This window comes from Ptychodera flava, chromosome 1, assembly GCF_041260155.1.
Source record: "Ptychodera flava strain L36383 chromosome 1, AS_Pfla_20210202, whole genome shotgun sequence".
In the NCBI taxonomy this organism is placed as follows: domain Eukaryota; kingdom Metazoa; phylum Hemichordata; class Enteropneusta; family Ptychoderidae; genus Ptychodera; species Ptychodera flava.
In genome coordinates this window covers 33,796,627-33,816,059 of record NC_091928.1, presented here as the reverse complement: position 1 = coordinate 33,816,059, position 19,433 = coordinate 33,796,627, and the positions used below count along the sequence as shown (strand labels likewise).

Genomic DNA, 19,433 nt, shown 5'->3' with positions numbered 1-19,433 from the left:
TTTGTCACAACTTTGCCGCTGAGACAGTAAATTATTGTTATTCTAAATTTTTATGTGGAATCACTTTGCAGATCGGTCCATAAGCAAATAATTAATGCTTGTTTTTTCCTTTTTAATGAAATATTGTCAATTTCACTTTTTAAAATGGAAATGGAAGTAAATTTAGGAAAGTCTTACCCTGTTTACTCGTTTCCAAATGTGGATTTTTTCAATTTTAGTGGAGGTATAGTTAAAGAGGTACTTAGTAATGGTTTCCACAAAAATCAAATTGCTATGATATTCATTGACGTCAATTTTGTTTTTGTATCAAGTTCACATGCTTTGACTAGTATAAGCAAAAGTAACCATCGACAGTGTTTTGCATGCTAATCAGTGAATGGCTTTTTAATCACTATCGTAAGTGTATATTATGTATTCACGAGTCGGCTAGATTGCAATTTGTTACCATCGGTTACTTGTTAATTTGAACGTGAAAGGCTGACTTGTTCCCTTCAGAAGGTATTGATGATATAGGAAATTTCAAATAAACTTATGTGACGTTGTGGCGATTCACAAGTCACTTTTAGGTCCTAGTGTTTTCATTGTACATTTACTGTTGAATATTGTTTTTGTTTTGCAAATGATTACTTATCTTAAATTTCTCTGAATAAAGTCCTTTTTAAATCACGTGACGCATTTCGTGGCAAATATATGATGAGTGTCTGAGTCAGGTTCCCTGGCATTGCGTGTTTATACATATTTATGAGGTAGCATCATCCGAACAAGCGACACCCACCATTTCCATTCACTGAACTGTTTCGCTTGTAGTCCATGTTGGAGAAAGAATTAAGGCTTAGGGCGTAACTTTCCTTGGTAGATTGCATCAATTGAACTCGTAAGAACGCAAATTTCTGTTTCAAGGCAGTCTTAATTCAGAAACTATTGACCATGAAACATATCACTTTTTAGGCTGCGTTCACAAATACCTCTCCAGGGAAAGTTTCGAAGGGAGGATGGAATAAAACTGAGGTAGCAAGGGTAATTTGAAAATACGGTGGGACTGAAGATGCAAAGGGAAAGTTAACATAGATGCTGTCAAAGTTGACAGAGACAAGTGCACCTGTGTTAAAATTTCTACATTACGGACTTCTATCTAGACATTTGCTCAAATTTCCTCAGCAAGACGATTAGAATTTCGTTTCATCCACAGTGTCAAAGGGAGTTCATGCAAGCAGAACCCATGTCTGTACAATCTCGGAAGTTTCCAACGACACAATATCATGTAAGCTAGCGCGCTTGTAAATAAGGAGATTATTCACATGTCCGTTTTGGACTATCTTTCCATTAAATTTATTTTGGAAATGCTTAAGATGAAAGCAGCGGAGTAAAAGAAAAGCACTATGTAAGGACAGACCAGTTAGCTAAACACATTGGCGAGGTCACGACCTCGTGAAACCAGGGAAAGCAAAACACCTCTAACAATAGTCACAGTTGGTCTTACCAAATTTGACAGACTTGAATTGCTCTCGGTCGATGTATAATTTCAATGATAAAATCCATAATAGGATCAATATAATTTTCTTTTTCTGTACGCGTGTTTAACATTAGCCTGCTCATTAAACTTTGCCTTACGAAATTACCTCAATGACCTATGACCCAGTAATATAAACTGTTGCTTGTTTGTCAAATTGAGCAGCAAATACCCTTCCCCTAACATCATCATTTCGAATATATATATTAGATGGTAGAGAGTCATTTTGATTATTTTGTCTCTATGAACTACGGTTGAAAATATGGTGAAATGTTGGCCAATAGTGCCCGTCGCCTTTCTTTTCTTATTCGCGTATTGGAGCAGCGAACGCGTAAAGAAAGTTGAGATCTTCACGAATGACCTGAAATACAGATCATACAAGGTGTGAGATTCCTACGAACCACTACAAACTGAAGTTTTCATGGAAAAAGTTATGCACAAATAAATGTTAAATGTATATCCAGTTATCATAAAATGTAAAGTAGAGTCCTTGTAAAATAATCGCAATTATGCTAATCCATAATCCGAAAACCCTAGGTCAAAATTCCCTATAACACACCGGTACACACAACAAAGTCAAATTCATGAAAGTTAGATATATGGACCTCTGGCCAAAAGACTGATGTCAGAAAATGGTAAGCGCATCCTGCCCCACACGTGGCACCCGCCATATATCAATCTGTAAGTCAGATAGGTAGTGGTCACCAACTAAGGTACAATGTCACTGATGCCATCGGCGATCATTTGTTGAAGAGAGATATCTTATTTATTTACCAGCTTGCGATATCTGCCAAAAAAGCGTTTGAATGTAGAGACAAGTCTTTCTGAACTTAAAGCCATGCGCACTCCACCGCTCTAGTTATACATGGAAAAGGGCATGTACCTTTATAAAATTAATAAAACTTTGCATATTTTTACTATCTAAAAAAATTAAAATAGGGAATCCTAAAAATATATTCTTTGATGTGATATAATGAAAAATGTCAGTGTCTTCATGTGACCAAGAAACATACGCCATACTTTTGAAAAAGCTATTTATTGCTTATTTTCACTTTCTTGTTTCTTCCAGATAAATTTTCTGTAAATAATAGCATAACATTAAAAAGTGAAATATGCAAGGAGGCATAATTGTATGTCTCTTTGTCACATTTTGAATTGAATTAATCAAATAAGTTAGTAAACAATTGATCTCTCATTTTAGAAGCCTATCACCCTGACCTTTGAGGAAATAGGAAAACTAATAAAATATATGTTCTGTTAACTTTTCGATAGTCAACCAATCACATTATCATGCGTGCAATGTAGTTGAAGATAAGAACGTCTACATTAATTTATAAAAAACACTCATCCACTCTATTCAAGTGATCAGTATAAATTCGACTATTGCATGGTGGCAATGCAAGAGGGCGGGATTTAGGGGATCTGAGTTCATCACATGATGAAATCCATTTGTACTATTGTGAAATACATGTATACGGTATACTGGTAATTTGACAGACATGGGAACATTGCACAGATGTTTGAAACCACTGTTTCGATGTTATAAATGGAAACCAGGTGGTTATTAGTATTCAAAAAATAAATCATTGTTATATGACGACAAATGGTGTCCGTGAGGGCATGACGTCACCTTTAACACAAGTGACCTTTTGACTGCTCAGATATTACAATCTCTCCCTATTTTTCCTGGGCAATCAGAGAAAGAAACACTTGATGAGGCTTACCAAAAAACGTTTAGAAATTTGCCTCCGGCTCGAGTCTATGCTGCCGCAATGATCTAATGTATGAAATCTTATCACATGAACAGCAAAGTTATTTTCGTTCACAATACATCAATAGTGCATTCTAGGAACGGCTTACATTCCATTCAGAATACTATCATGCTGATAGGGAAAGGTCACGAGGTGGTTCGTATGAAAGAATATCTTATCAATTTGTCTGGAGCGGTTCCGAGGGGTATAAGAACTAACTGCAAAGGGCTCAGGCCGGTAATTTTAAAAACGAATATACAACACCAAGGAGGGGGATACGCTAAAGCAAGTGGATGGTAGGTAGGGGCTGTCAGCGCGTCCAACTTCCCGTCCCTAGAAATATCTGGGAATCTCAGTTGAAAAGTTTGTCAATGCAAATTTCTACTGAGCGGAGCTGAATTTAATTAGAACGTAAATAATGTAAAATGGACCAAACCAATTGTGCAATATGCTGAGGAGCAATAATGCGACTTGTCGTAAGATGAAGTTTTGCAGCTCAGGCAACTCGGTAAGTTCACTGTGAAACCATCCTCGGGCCATTAAAAACATATCAGAATGAAGATATTTAAAAACAAGATACGTAGCTCATAGTTCCTGATAAATAGAAATCTTAATCGGTCGCAGTAACAGTGATACTCTTTCAATTCGTGACAAAAGGTACTGCTCAAATCATTCATTCGTCAGTTACCACCTTTTACCTTATTTGTGTATGGGTTCCATAAAGTCTAACTAGTAGTATATTATTGACAAAGGCATTTCTAAGGAGAAGATAAATATATATATTATTGTAACAGATATGCTTATATTTATAGGCGTAATGGTATTAGCCACTGCAATAAAACAATAAGTAACTTATTAACCTTCTGGTTACATTAAATTGAGCATACTCCCACTGTCTACATGCGGCACGATCAGTTCATTCCTAGGATTTCGATGATCGAAGGTTTTTAAAAAGTTGATCAACGTGCAGCAGACAATCAGCCTCTCCGCCAAAGGTAAGTGTAGGACGTCACGCTAGTTTTTTTATTTTTTAGATGAACATATTAGCCTTCTGAACATATATTGTGTATGTATGTTCCAGCTAACTTTTTATGACATAATAAGTTGTATTCGGATTTATTCTTTTCTGGATATTTGTCCTATTTCTGTCAACGAGATCGTATAATATTTGATAAAATAGTACTCTTCACATTTTTTATACTATCAACATTTATCGATACGCCAAATTCTGACGCAATATAATCATAAAAACACGACATCGAAACAACTGCAAATCTCAGGTGAAATTGAAGTGTGAAAACATTTGTTTGACTAAACAACGTGTTTCCATCAGTGGGACTGCTATTTTAACAATTTTCAGATATTCCTATGGGCGAAATTTCCTCCTACGTTGAGCGAAGAATCATAATATATTATTCACGGAGCTTAGGTAATGATGTAGACTGGCCCAGTCACTCGGCTTTTCTCTGGCATACGTAGTAGTTACATGCTGGGCAAGCGGTCACTTCACGATCTACGTCTGCTGAAGTTTATTACTTTATTTACTCTGTTTTAATATTTATAAGCCCATAGACTTCGGTCATTTCTAGCATTGATGAACTGTTTGTTTGTTTTATTTGACGCCCAGGCTGCGAAATAGGTCTTTTGATAAGTGACGCAATCGTGCGAGAAGTCAGCGTGACTGACTAGAGTACACTATAATAATGGTGCACTATAACCGATCGACCGCTACATTTGATAAGTGACGCAATCGTGCCAGAGGTCCGCTTCACTGACTGCAGTACACTATTATGATGGTGCACTATAACCAGGCAAAGCGTATAAATGATGTTTAAAGCACGGTCCCTCTATGATAATATGACATTAAACTGGTCCAATAATCATTTTCATTCAAGGTAATACATTACCAGGTCCATGGGACATTTGAGATTTACAAATTTAAGTAGGACCATCCTGAACTACTGATAGTATGTGGTGGTACCAGTGTCCGGGATACCCTGCTAGCATGCTACACCCGTCAGGATTGGTCCAAAAATTGTCTAAATATCGTATGAAGTGATACAGTATATGAATCACTGTAATAAGTCAAAGCCGGGAATGCTGTCGCTAATCATTTGAGTGACCGAGGTGTCATATTTGGCCACAATGTCGTCATATAGACCGTAGAACTTTTTGAAAGTCCTCACGAGTCTTTTGGATGTATATCCCTGTCTCACTAGTTTTGATACTAACACTAGTATACTAGGATACTAGGATCTTTAACATTCAGAATGTGCTGTCAGCAGTGGGGAACACGTAAAGCTACGTCTAAGTTTTGGAGTAGAATTATGTTTGTATTGCATTGGGCATTGTGTGACCGTAACCTTGCTGTATCACTCTGTACCAACAACGAAATGAGAACAAGAAGTAAAGAATGGTGAAAATATATAGCTATTTATATCATACGTACATTTGTTGACAGGGAAGTCGCATAGGTTAGAGCAGCGTGACTCTGAGTTCGCCGTATCACTTTAAACTTGCACCTGTGAGGTATACTTTTATTGTTTCAGATCAACGGCATGGAAACGCCACAAATAAATTAAAATGATATTTAAAAGCCCATAAAATAAGTGGTAGCAAATATGCAATAAGAGTGTGTAGGTAGCACTCAGATATCTTCAATGTTGGCGTACATATGACTGTTATCTCTGTTGATACATGCAACTTATATTTTGATGTATTTGGGAACACGGTTATGTACAAGGGGTACATGTCGCTTCAGTTGAGGAAGTAGTTCCAATATACGTGTAATAGTTTAAGGGCTCTCCGCTAATGTAGGTCCATTGGGTTTCTCTACTTCTTTTAAATATTGACATATCTACGCAGCTACTGATTTGTGCTGCAACAAAATCCGGAATTGACAGATCATGTCCGTTTGTATTTCCAATGTAATGTTCCAGCTAGGGCCCAACATGTGGTAAACAGAAATCTAGACTAACTATAATAAATAAACACAACACAGTGTTGCAGTAAAACACTGGTCATCTGGAGTGCAAGGAGTAAGATTCCCAACTCCAGACGCTGGGTAGGGTCGGTGGGTTTAATTCATAACGCATAAACTCGTAACGCTGAACAAGACTCACGCCGTACAGGCAAACAGATACAAATCACGTGACCAACTATAAAACGTCATCATGAATAATCAGGCTCATTATAATATTATAAGCAGGCTTATACTACTCATAAAGAAGCAACAGTAGCACTACTTTTTAGTCGTAAGTGAATGCAAATAATACCCCCATACGTTTGTTAAATTAAGTAATTACCCTTCAAATGTATATTTAAGTGAACGTATCCAAATGAAATAGTATAAGGAATGGTTGGCAGTAGAGTAGTGATAAATTTTACTAGAGTTTTTGCTTCACTTTGCAGTTTACTAGAAATAGAGACCTTGCAGTATTTAGCAGCTTTTCCTCAAAGTTTTGTAGTGTTTTGCAAATCATTTTAGTTTACGATTCTATAATATTCATAGTTGAAGCGGAACATTTTAGCAGCTATAGTGCTTTCTTCAACATAATGGAGAGTGCGATGGAATTTAATAAATTAGCTATTGCATCTCGGAATTAAGCATGCGATGGTAGCCTGCATCCCACTGACTTTTATTTTTGATTGGCCTATTGGTTTATTGGCATCTTCATTAGATTAATGTATTTTACCAGTGCCTTATTCTACAGTGCTATCAAAACATTGAGAAGGTTCACTGCTCTACAAAATTAGTCATTTAAATGTTACGATACATCCTTTCCGTAAAATTGCCAACGTATGGTCTACCAAATGTTTATTTCTATCGCCGATGGTCTTCAAAAAGTGACAAAAACTAATTCCTGACTGTGTCTCCATGGATTTGCTCTGTGTTAGTTATGTTAATCTTAATTAAATCAGGCCAAGGACCAATGAAGTGGTATTGAAATTGGTATTACCAATTGGTCAGTTGAAATCAAGTGGAGCCAGTTTTTAACTTCAAGTTGCTGGTAACTTTGCAAAGGTACAAACGTTTGGTCATTCATGTCATCGGTCGTACTTAGGAAGATAAACACTAGTTTAACACTTTAGTCAATCCGTAATTCTCATTTGCATTTTTGATCATAAGTAAGGTTTGCCGATAAAGACACTGCAACGAACAACCTTATTCGGCAAACCATCCTAACATGATATCTTGAAATATGGGCAAAGTTCATGATTTCATCGGTTCACTTGACAGTTAATCTTGAATGTAAGCATAGTGAATCTAATGGCTATAAGTTAACTCTAGTTGCACAACGTTAAATAAGAAATTGGCACCACGTGATACCATGTGGAGTTTGTGGAAATGAGGGCCTTTAGTTTTACAACACGGCTCGGGGAACAGGAAATGTAGCTTTTTGTGAAATCATGGCACAAGCAACAAAATCGAACAAATGTTTGCTGGAGTCCATTATTGCCGGGAGGATGTACATTATCGCTAATATATAATAGTTTTGGCAATGCCAGTAAATCAGCAAATGCATAAAACGTCTGTGGCCACAGTGACTGATAAACGGATACATTATCAGTAATAATCTGCACAAAATTCACTGGTATTTACAAAGCTGTAATATAATAACTATTGTACACGAAATATAAACATTAACTGTCTTAACCTTGTATTATGCTTACTTTGTATTATATTTACAGCTCTTTTTGAACGAAAACCTATGCACACAAGTGAATTCGCTAAAATGACAATGTTTGGGACAGTGAAGTGTCAAGGTAAGTCAAAGCTTGACGAAGAATATACTCAATTTTGGATGACACCAAATATTACCCAAACAATTTTGTGTTCCGCTCAGTTCAAAACTTAGCAAAGCCAAGAGGAACAAAGTCTTTCATGTGTGTGAAATACTGTGCTTTTGGTGTCCATTGAACTCTTCAAGCTGTCTCGAAAAAAAAAACTGTAAAAACTGACATTATTCTTTGATAACACATTTGACAATAATAGACTATGCCTTTATACAACTGAGTAGGTGTAATAAAACCTTTTTACCTATCTTTGGCTTTGCCGGTAATACCAGCAGCGTATCTTTTACTGGCTTTGTGAGAGATAAATGGAATATAGAAACTTACACCCTGGTATAATGCTGCACATTCAAGACGTGTTGTAGTCACGTGTCATATGCGTACTCATTTGGGTATTCCGCAGACATGTTCTGTCCAGATATACAATCATCACATCATTTTGTAATTGCAGAAGGCTGGTCAAAGAGGCCATTGTCTGGTGCAAAAGAAGGGCAGCCATTCAAATTTCCACAAGGATTGGCGTTCATCGGCAATCGACTGGCGGTATGCGACAGAGACAAAGGCGTGATGCAAATATTCAACAAAGATTATGTTTGTGAGTCAGAGTTGGGAAAGCTTTGACGATCAGTTTCCGAAGCCATTCAAACCCGTTAATGTAGCCTTCTCAAAAGACAAACACTACTTCATAATTGACCAGGGTAATTTACAAATTGTTGTTTGTGATAATGGCAGCAAAATCATCAAATTAATTAATCTACCTGGTGCTAAAAAACCAAAGGGTATAGCTCTACATAATGAGTTCATTTTGGTGACTGACGCCTATGGTTTCAAACTTATGAAATTTAACACAGATGGCGAATATATAGGGCATTGTGAAGACGATTTTCCATACTCTGTGGCTGTAAACAGCAATGATGACATCCTGGTTACTCAATATACCACAGGCTGCATCGAATGTTTTGATGGCAGCTTAAATGTTTTGTGCCAATATCATACTCCTGAAAATGCTGATGGCCAGCTTCTTCATCCCCGTGGCATTGCCATCGATGAAGGCAACAATATTTACATTTGTAATTGGAATAATAACAATGTCGTCAAATTGAATCAAAACGGGGAGTGGGAGTGTACGCCGTTCAAGATGTATTCACCTGAATATATTTCAGTCGCAAAGGATGGCAGAATTGCTGTTACTTATGGAGGATCGGATTACAAAGAGATTGTAATATTCACCCCATGTTAGGCTGAACATGACATAGGCATTATTGGAAAGGATGCAATATCAGCGCAAAATATAAAGTGCAAAATTATTTCCGAAACAATAGATGTAACGTTATAAGCTAAGTAAGCTTCTATATAAAACCACAGAGTAACATGGACAGAGTGGCAACAGCTATTGTTTAAGGCGTGAAGCGGTTACGTAAGCAATCCATGTTTGCCTCGCCTCACGAAGCTCTTGGCTCTCTTTTCCGAAGAGTGCCGATCATGCACCCTTCGGTAATTTTCGGATTTTCACCAATTGTTAAGCGAAAGTATGTTCGACAAAGTTTGTGTTCTTGTTGTCGTGTGGTGCTGATCGGAATTGATGTGCTGGCGAAAACGGGAGTGTTTTGAGCTTCAGGAAAGTGGGTTTTACCGTTTTAAAAATTCCTCTCATATTTTTATGAATATATAATAAGTGTGTTTGAACCAAATTTGAAAGTCTTTTATCGATACTGTCTGGTTTTACTCAATGGTTTACGGTCGGTCATACTGTGCGTCAAGAAAGGACATGTTTATGAAACCGCTGGCGTGTTATGTTTTGATTGGCGTGAAGCAGTGTTTCTGGCCTGAGAGCTCACAAAGTAACTATGGTTGCTACGCGACTGGCAGTACGATGCCATCTCGTCGTATGTTTCGCATAATCTCGTGTAATTATCAACCACAAACAAAGCCTCCAAAAGTTTGACACCTTTGAAGCTCATTTGAATATGAAAAGCCAATAGACTACCGAGACGACCATGGAACAAAATGTTATTCTGTGATAAAACGGCACTCATTGTTCTGGGCGTTCGCTTACTCAGTCAAAATTAATTTCGATTAAGAAAAAAAACAAGTCAAAAGTAACGTTTAAAATTCAAATATTTTAGTCGCATTAGATTTACCCATATATTCTTTCATTTAACCATGCTTTTGACCATAGTTTTGACCAAAGTAATCTTGAAATATGTTAGAGTATCTTTGTAATACCCGACTGTGGAAACATAAAATAACTATTAGATTGAGAGAGAAATATTCATTCGTACCTCTGATATCGTGATAATCGTGATTTGTGACTTAAACAATATAAAAAACTCAAAAAAGGATGACTGAACACCATATCGTGTTTTTTTCCAATATTTAATCTTTCGGTACACTTCAGACATATGTATGACCAGCGAAACATTTGTCAGTACTTAGTTCGATCCAGTGAAATTGATAATTGTACAAATTCAAGTTAAAATGTGCAATTTATATGGAGATTTACTTAGTGAATAATGCATATTTTTTTAATAAAAATGACAACCAATGATAATAGCCTCTTCACATTTATAAGAAATATATATTCTAAACTTAATAGCACGTAATACTTTATATAATTACGTAGACATTTACTTCAGATGACTCGATATTAAATCAACCTTGTTTTGTCATCTTAAGCAATGACACCATTTGATCAGTGCTACTTATCCATATATGTTAAGTATTAAAATAGAATTCCAATACAATACTTTTTTTCCTAAGCATGTTTGCTACTTTAGAAATTAGAATCTTATTCTTGTATCTATGAGTTAGAAACACTACGATTCATTCGACTATATGGTATGATGCTAACATATTAATCGTTATTCCTTCTTAATGTCATCTAAGCAATTTATCTTGTAGTAACCATATGGTATTTCTCACATTGTAAGTACAACTGTTTGATATTGGATTTATTTCAGTGTTGTAATGTTTGAAACAACTTTACAGCTGAGAGAACGAACTATTGTTATTTAATAATATCATCAGTAATCTCTTTGCTTATTGGTTCCATGAGCAAAAAATTAATGTTTGTCTCTTCAATTATTGAAGCAATATTTCCGTTTTCACTTTTTAAACATAAGGGAAATTTATAAAACGGAAGTAAACTATGGAAAATCATACCCGGTTTGCAGTTCTCCCCATATTGATCTCTCCATTTAAGATGAGGTTGATTTTAAGATGCACTTAGTAATGTCATAGTTTACTCTGAAATCAAATCGCCATCATTGATGTTGACTTTGTTTATGTGTCAAGTGCACATGCTTAGACTAGTAGGGGCAAATATATCCATTAGCAAAGTGTTGTATGCTAATCAGTGAATGGCTTGTCCATCATTGTCTTATGTGTATGTTATGTATTCACTGCTCGTCAAGATTGCAATTTTGCTTTTATCAGTATCTTGTTTATTCGAACATGTTTGAGTGACGTGTTCCTTTCAGGAGATATCCATAAAATAAGAAATTGAAAGTAAACTTACGTGAAGTTAGGACTATGTAGATGTCACTTTTAGTCCCTAGTCTTTTCATTGTACATTTACTGTTGAATATTGTTTTTTTTGTTTGAAAATGATTGTCTCGAAATAAAGTCCTTTTTAAATAACGTGACGCATGCGTGGCAAATATCTGATGTGTGCCCGGGTCACTTTCCCTGGCATTGCGTGTTTGTACATCTTAACGAGGTGGCATCATTCGAACGAGAGACACCCATCATTTCTATTCACTGAACTGCTCCGCTTGTAGTCCAAGTTGGAGAAAAGAAGGTTTGGGGGCGTAAGTTTCATTTGTAAACTGCATCATGTGAAAACGTAAGAACGCATATTTCTGTTTCAAGGCAGTCTTTAGGTGTTTCAGAAAACATTGACCATCAAACATGTCAACACTTCAGACACGCCTTGTATTTAAGACTGCGTTCACAAACACCTCATGAGGGAGAGTTTCGAGGGAGACTTAAAAACTTGAGAGAGCTAGGGGATTTTAAAATACGGTGAGACTGAAGAAAAAATTGGGGAAAGTTAATATAGGTATTCTTCAAGTTCACAAAGATAAATACACTTGTATTAATTCTCAACGTTAAGGACTTCTATCTGCATTTCCAGGATTGCACAGTTCAATTATACAGTGAAAACATGTAAGAATTTTACCGTGCATACTTCTTTGTCTCAGAAAGATCTTTCATTGAATGACCTTTATGGCTTTAATAGTCGAATGAAAGTTTGCATTATGACCACAAGTTTGAATGGTGACTTACTGAACGTAGTACCCTCCTAAAATCTGAAAGACCTACAGTTATGCTCAAAATTTTGTCAGCGAGACCATGGGAACTTAGTATCATCCATAGATTCGAAGTGAGTCCATGTAATGCAGAACCAATGTCGACAATCTTGTAACTTTCAAATAACGAAGAATATGACGTAGGCAAGCCCGCTTGTCAATAAGGAGATATTCCAATTTCTTTACTGGACTTTCTTTCCATTGAGTTTATTTTGAAAATGTTGAATATAAAAGCAGGAAAGCAAAGAAAAAACGCAATACAAGGAAAGACCAGTAGGCTAAACTCATTGGGTCACGACCTCGTGAAACGTTGGGAAGCAAAACACCTCTAACCATAGCCACGGTTGATTTTCAGAAACTCAATAGGCTTGAATTGCTCTCGATCGATGATGTTAAATTTCAATGATAAAATTCTATAAGGTGATTTCTATGATTTCTTTTTCCTGTACGCGTGTTTAACATAAGTCTGAAATTACCTCGAGTCAATGACCTATGACCCAGTAATATAAGGTATTGGTCGTTTGTCAAATTGAACATCAAATATCCGTTCCATGAAATCATCAATTCGGATAAATATATTAGATGACAGAGAGTCATTTTGATTTTTCTTATCCCTATGAACTGCGGTTGAAAATGTGGTGAAATGTTGGCAGGTAGTACCTCTCGCCTTTTTGTCTTATTTGCTGATTGATGCGGCGAACGCGTGAGGAAAGTTGAAGTCTTCACGAATGAACTGGAATACATGGTCATACAAGGTCAGAGCTTTCTACGAACCACTACACTCGGCTTTCTTGAAAAAAAATAAACATTTTCTGTTATAATAAAAGGTAAATTGGGGTCCTTATAACCATAAAACATATCTCATATTGTCTTTTCTGAAATTATTTACTTATTTTCAAGGGGATATTCTTGTTTACTTTTACTTTCTCTTTTCTTTCCGGTTAAATGCCCAAAGAGGGAAGCATAGACTTGAAAAGACACTTAAAATGATATGCAAGGACGACATTTAAGTCGAGCCACGTTTTAAACGGAATACATCAAAGGAAATGAAAAATATAAATCTCACTCATGCGCCTGCGTTGTCAGTTTTCCAAATCCAAATTTAAGACAACAAGAAAACAATAAGTATTATTTCCGATTAAAAAGATAAACCGACCAAATCGTGATCAGAGTGTACCGCTGATACTGGTCAGAACAGATGCACGCACAATGTTTATATTGTTTTGACATAAATCAAAAGTTTAGGTAAATTGAGTTTGGACCCAAGAAACTTTCATTCTTAATGTAACATTAGAGCCGAAACAATCCAATTTGCATCAAGGAAATGGAAACAACAGCGTATTTTTTTGTCAATTTTGGAAACCGATCTTCTGAACTTGAGAAAAAAATCATACAGGCTGATAATACACATGATTTAGAAATGAATTGTCAGAGACGTTATTAAAGCGGGAAAATTTGCTCGATTACGCTACCAAAGGTGCTATGATTCGCTCTAAAGCAAGGTATTATGAGGATGGGGAATTTCGATTCAAAAAAATATTCTTTATAGCAACATATGAAAAGTCAAAATTAGACATAAAGGAACACCGTGACCGGTGTTTGGTCATATGAACCATGCATCTTTCATGGCTAGAAAGTGAAGAATACATTGAAATTGGAAAGGCGAATGTTCTGCTAAGAATGTGAGCATGTAATCTTCTTACGGCATTTAACAGTCGCAAGATATGTTACAAGCGTTTGTTGCCAGCTGGACGCTTGTTTGTGTAAGAACAGGGATCTGCTACTTGAATATCGAATGCTAAAAATAAACCAAAATAATTTTAATATTTCTTACATCGTTATTTTTATTATTACATTCGTGAGGTTCATTCATTGAAAAATCTTCTAAATAATAAGAGCATACGTGCATCGCAAAAATTATCATCAATTTCACGCAAACGCAGTTTTAGATATTTCTGCCGGATTTTCTCCATGATAAGCCATACATAGACCAATAACAGGAAAGCAAGTTTTGAGGCATACTATATGAGAATGTATTTCTCTTGGAGTTTTACCGCAAGTTTAATAACAGACTCAAGTCTTATTACCCATCGCTGCATGGAAGGAAGTGAATGAGTAATGGCTAAGATTAAGGCGTCTGTTGTGCTTTCTCACGCTAATGACTATGGTGAAATTCAGCAGCATATTCACCGTTCATGTAATAAATATTTCACCAGCAAATAACACTTATCTTAACTTTAGACAACACGGTTGAGAAACTGATAAACATTTGCAAGCAGAATCTCTCGTCCTATAATCTGATCAACCACTGCCGATGGGAACACCGTTGGCGTCAAAAGGTTGTGATGTTTACGAATGTCGTAAAATTCAGGTCATCAAAGGTCTGACCTTTCTATGAACCATGAGAAGTAAAACGACACCGAGTAAAAAAGCCAAGTCTGCCTTATCAGTTTAGTCTAACAAACTATGTCATGGTGTGCGTATTTATAAATATTGTTTACTCAGTTATGATAAAAAGAAAGCTTCGTGCAACTAAAAAACTTAGATCGTTATTGTCTTTTGTCAAAAGTCTACCCATTTCAATCGACGCATTCATTGCTCTCCCCGTTTGGCTAACTCAGTATACGACTGTACTTTGTTACAAAGAGATACCCAATGAAATGAAGGGCGACAAAATTTTAGCGCTTGATGTACGTCAATTTTGATTTTGACAATCTGCCCCATTTAAGTTTTGCGAAGCAAAATTTCGCAAAATCATCTCATTAAGATATTTGTAAATGTACTTAACATAAAAGATCAGCCAAGACGTTTACAGTTATCAAACTGCACTCCTGATGAAATCCAGTAGTGCTGCTCGTCAAAAACACTTTTTTATTACAGTCAACTCTGCGTCGTAATTCAATCCCATAATTATGGCTAATATTCGCGTTGCAAAGGCCCTAAGTCTGCCAAGCCTAAAGTCAATGTCAAATGTCTACATGTATTAATTGGCTAATTTGTGTATTAAACATGGTGTAGTGATTTTAATTTTAGTGGTGGACAATATACGGGGCCGGAAATTCAAAACGGGAAAAGATAGATTCATCACGTTGTGAAATTCATGTTTACCCGATTCCTGCTGTGCAATACGAGCACAGTGCAGTTTCACAAACACAAGACGTTGTGCGGATTTTTAATCCGCTATATTAACTTACAGAATTGCAAACTAAGATTGTATGGTGAGAATCTCATGGCTAATGGTATTGAGAAGAACAAAATTATAGACATAAGACGAAGGGTATTTGAAGAGGCACGTGGTCACCTTACCACTGTTTACAATGATTTACTGTTCAGATACTACTCCCTGTACTTATTCACATATGTTTACAAAAGAACGTTTTCGAAATATCTCCCAAACAATTACATCATCAAGTACACACAGAACAAAAGATTCTTAGGCTAATAACATTGTATAAAATATACAAACAGTCGCAAAATTTTGATGAAGAATTATCCGATTTGTATCCGACTCATTCAGACTAATAGAGTGCATTTTACTATGAGTGCATTAAATGTCATTCGCAAAATTTCTGCCGAGCCTCCTCTCCCTCTGAGTCATTTTGTTGACCAATAGAGAACAATAGACGAATTACCTCCAAATCTAATATTTGAATTGTATTTCATCATTTATCATGAAACGCATGCTACTGAAGACAGTTCTGGAAAATTCTAGTGGGTTTTCCTCTCAAGTTATTTTGTCGACTCTCATAGATAAGTCCGCTGGTGATCCGCAGAATTTAATTGTATTCCTCTCAGAATTGTCTCATGAATTTAACAACAGCTTCAAGTCTCGTTAGCCATCGCTGTATGAAATGAAATGAATGACCTATGACCTCATACTGTTTTGTCAAATTGAGTGGCATATACGCCTTATGAGCGAGACAGCCTTTTTGCAGTCTGGATGGTTGAATATAATATACAGAACCATTCACGATATTGTTAGGAAATACACGGGAGAATGTATACAAATTTTCACTGTAAAAGTTTAAAATAATAGATTATTTCATAATTCTTTGAGATTAAATTCCAATGAATAAAGCTTATCATGTTTTGCTATGTGTATTTCAAACTCAGCCGAAAATCACACGAAATGAGCATGTTCGAGGCAGAAGAAGTATCAGGTATGAATTTTCAGAATGAAAGGGAAAGATTGACTGATACGTGATAAATGAACTCGTTCATTTTCACAGTGAAATCGAACGCGGAAGATGACATGGCATATCGTCCGCATAGCTATTTTGGAGTTTGATGTGCATATACACCCGTCTGGGGCCGCGTTGGTGCAGAGCAGTAAACAATTAACTGCGGGTGCAAGAGATCGATGAGCTCAACGTCTTCGAGACTCCTGCCGATGTATGTTGCTGACAACAGAAGCACAAGGAAACACGACGTAATTGGACAATTTGTTCCTGCATAATGATAGCACGTAGTGATACCACTGTGCACTATGAGACTGCATTGTTCCAATCTGATGTTTGGCTTCGTACGGTAACGCAAAATGATTCTTAGCACAAAGATTTGCTACTTCCAGTCTTACTTGTTACAAAGACGTCAAAACAACAGACAGACAGACAGACACACAGACAGACAGACAGATAGATAGATAGATAGATAGATAGATAGATAGATAGATAGATAGATAGATAGATAGATAGATAGATAGATAGATAGATAGATAGATAGATAGATAGATAGATAGATAGATAGATAGATAGGTAGATTAGATAGATAGATAGATAAATAGATACTATCGACATTTACTTAAGGAGTGTTCGATAGTAATCTAGCTTGAAATGTTTCCCTTCAGTAATTTCTCAAAAGCTCAACACAGCATGTAAATGACCTCTGAATGACTGATTTTTTATGCAAATGAGACATTCTACTGAGTGACAAGCTAAAGAGTAATTATAGTAGAATGGATCACTCAAAGTAACTGCTGATGCATGGATGTTATCATCGGATGCTACTGAAAATAGAATAAGATATATTATGGTAACTTTTGCATACTTGCTACTTTGATGAAGTTGTATAGTTGTGACTGCACCTTGTCCTCTAGAACTTTAAACCTTTTGTTATGTTGTATCCACAGTTTCAATTATACCAATGTTTCTGCAAACATTACGACAAAGGAAAGAAAGTTCAACTGTTTAACATTCAATTGTTGAACGTCCAATTATATGATTTGTGACACGTTGTAAATATTTAAATCCATGACAGACACGCGACGGTAATTTACTGTTTTTTAAAACATTTTGCATTCTTCCATCCATAATTTAAATTGTTATTTCCTGGCAAAATGAGTATTTGATATCAATTTTGTTTTCTGTGGCGCAATAAGCCGAAAACGCAAAACCATGAATTGTAAAAATCAAATATGCAGATGAGCCTCTCAGTTATGTCTTCCTTACAGGAATTCGACACCTAAGGTGCATAATCATAGTGGCGATCTTCTCAGCGACAGGTTGGTTAAATGATGATCCCCGTATAATCAATAAGCATTTTCTGAAATCTAACGAAGGCAATTTTCGAGAACTTTTCCCTAAAACGTCAGAAAATTGAATGTTCTTGGTTATTCAACGAAAAACATCGCAAAGTAATGTTCACGAACTTCTTTCGTGCCACACTTTTGGCCAGACCCTATGCTGTCATACAATGCAATTAGAAGCCAGTCATGTCAAAAGCAAATGTCTCACATGATAGTTGTGTACATAAAGTGAGAAAACAGAACAATGGCAGTGGGAGTGCGAGTTGCTGCTTGCGTGTCACAAGTAGTGAAATATGACAACTTGTGAGGGCAAATGCCTGACAAGGTCCAAATTTTTGCCACTCGCATGTGACACAGTTTGCTACTCACATGTTCCATGTTTCACCACTGAGGTGCGTCTTTCTGAACTTCACTCCCAGTCAGTTACTCACATCCTTGATACTCTGCAACGTAGATATCCGCTGACAATCGTCTCTGTGACGTATGATTTATTTTACAGTATAAGAGATAATGCTTCATAAAGTTCCATAAAATCTAGATTATATGTTATTGACAGAAACACTTCAAGGAAGAACAAAAGACAATCCTTTTAATGCCAAGAAATATGGTTAAGCAATAAAGCACAGCCAGCGACGGTATACCTCGAGATTTTGACCAGTTCGCGATATATATGCACGAGCAATAGCGAGTGAATATATGAAGTGAACTGGTCAAAACCAAGTGCATGGGATATCGTCCCTGGGTGAAATCTATTGCTATAATGTCGTAACAGTATATTAAAATTCAGGTGGAAAATCAAAAACAGATTTTTGCTCAAGGCGAGAACTCAGTGCCAGCCGTGGTATATTCCACGGTTCTTTTCACGTCTCGACCAATCAGATCACTGTATTTGCACCATCATTATACCGATATGATATACTTATATTTATAGACGTGACGATATGACCCACATCAATAAAAACATTATTAAGTTATTCATTTATAATATTATATAGGGCTCAGCCCTTGGTGTCGCGCAAGAGTTTAAGATTTCAAATTTTATTTCCGTCTTAAGATGCACAATCGACGCTTACATGGTCAATAATACTATTGATTCATGATTAGTATAAGAAAAAATAAAATAGAATAAATTGTTACTTGCTTTATACATTAAAAAGACCACCACATGTTGCGTAAACAATAAATTCAAACAGCAAATTAACTTGGTCACTCACTGATGTGGGGCAGCTGATGTGCACAGTTCACTTTGTCATTTCTGTTTAATTTTTCCAAAGTTGGACATAAATGGAAATTTTTGTTCATAACAGTCGGCATTTATCATGGTAACTATCCACTCTCTTCAATAAGGGACGTATTATGCCGTTATTATCGTTGGCATAGCAACTGTACGTACTGCCCAACGTCCAATTTGCGACAAGCATAAAACCCCTCTGTCCTAAAACTGGCAATTTGCATCTTGCTATTGATACAGAGGGCGATTTTCTAAATGTGTGTTTAATCCCAGCATTATTAGCGTAAGTCCTCGTTCATATGAAGGACAGATT

The 19,433-nt window shown here is 36.3% G+C and overlaps 1 long non-coding RNA gene across 1 annotated transcript in view; it reads right to left on the bottom strand.

The window, feature by feature from the left end:
- Nucleotides 1-19,433, bottom strand: part of LOC139135738 (uncharacterized) — a 429,492-nt gene that overhangs the window by 200,069 nt on the left and 209,990 nt on the right. The window lies entirely within an intron of this gene.